Below are 1,021 nucleotides of genomic sequence, written 5' to 3'. Positions count from 1 at the left end.
CGAGTGAGCCACGGGTCGGCCCATGTTTGCTTCTCTTTATTTTTAAACCACAGACTATTTTTCTAATTGAGGTATAATTTATTTACAGTAGAGTTTATTTTTTGTGTAGAATTCTATAATATTTTGAAAAATGCATACAGACATGTAATCACTGCCACAATCAAAACATAGAACAGTTCCATCACCCCCCAAAATTACCTTGTGCTCCTTTGTAGTTATTTCCTTCACCCACCCCTAATCCTTGGCAACCACTGATCTGTTTTCTCTCTCTATTAGTTTTGCCTTTTACAGAACGTGATAAAAATGGAGTCATACATGTGGAATCATGCAGTAGTATGTAGGCTTTCAGCCTGGCTTCTTTGACTTATAAATGCATTTGAGGTTCATTTGTGTTGGTGCATAATATCAGTGGTTTCTTCCTTTATATTGCTGAGTAGTAGTCCATTTTATGGATATACCAGTTTGTTTATATTAGTTGAAGGTCATTTAAGTTGTTTCCAGTTTTTGTATATTACAAATAAAGCTGCTATAAACTTTTCATACAGGTTTTTGTGTGGACACAAGTTTTCATTTCACTTGGTCAAATAACTAGGATGGGATTACTTGACCGTTTATGAGAATCTGCCACACTGTTTTCCAAAGGAAGAGTACTGTTTTGCATTCCCACCAAAAATGTGTGCAAGCTCTAGTTGCTCTACATCTTTGCCAGCTTAGTATTGTCAGTTATAGAAATTTTAGCCATTCTAGTAGATGTGCAATGGTGTCTCATTCTGTTTTTAATGTGCATTTCCCTAATGACAGATGATGTGTTAATCATCTGTCAGGTGCTTGTTTGCCATCCTTCTATCTTTTTCAGTGAAGTGTCTGTCAAGTTTTTTGCCAGTTTTTCTAATTGGATTGTTTGTTTTCTAATTATTGAGTTTTTAGAGTTTTTTTATGTACTCTAGATAAAGTTCTTTGTTGAATATGTGATTTGCAAATGTTTTCTCCCAGTTTGTGGTTTATCTTTTCTTTCTCTTAA

This window comes from Galeopterus variegatus, unplaced genomic scaffold, assembly GCF_000696425.1.
Source record: "Galeopterus variegatus unplaced genomic scaffold, G_variegatus-3.0.2 Scaffold829, whole genome shotgun sequence".
Taxonomy (NCBI): domain Eukaryota; kingdom Metazoa; phylum Chordata; class Mammalia; order Dermoptera; family Cynocephalidae; genus Galeopterus; species Galeopterus variegatus.
The sequence above is the reverse complement of the archived record's forward strand: the minus strand, read 5'-3'. Positions refer to the sequence as shown.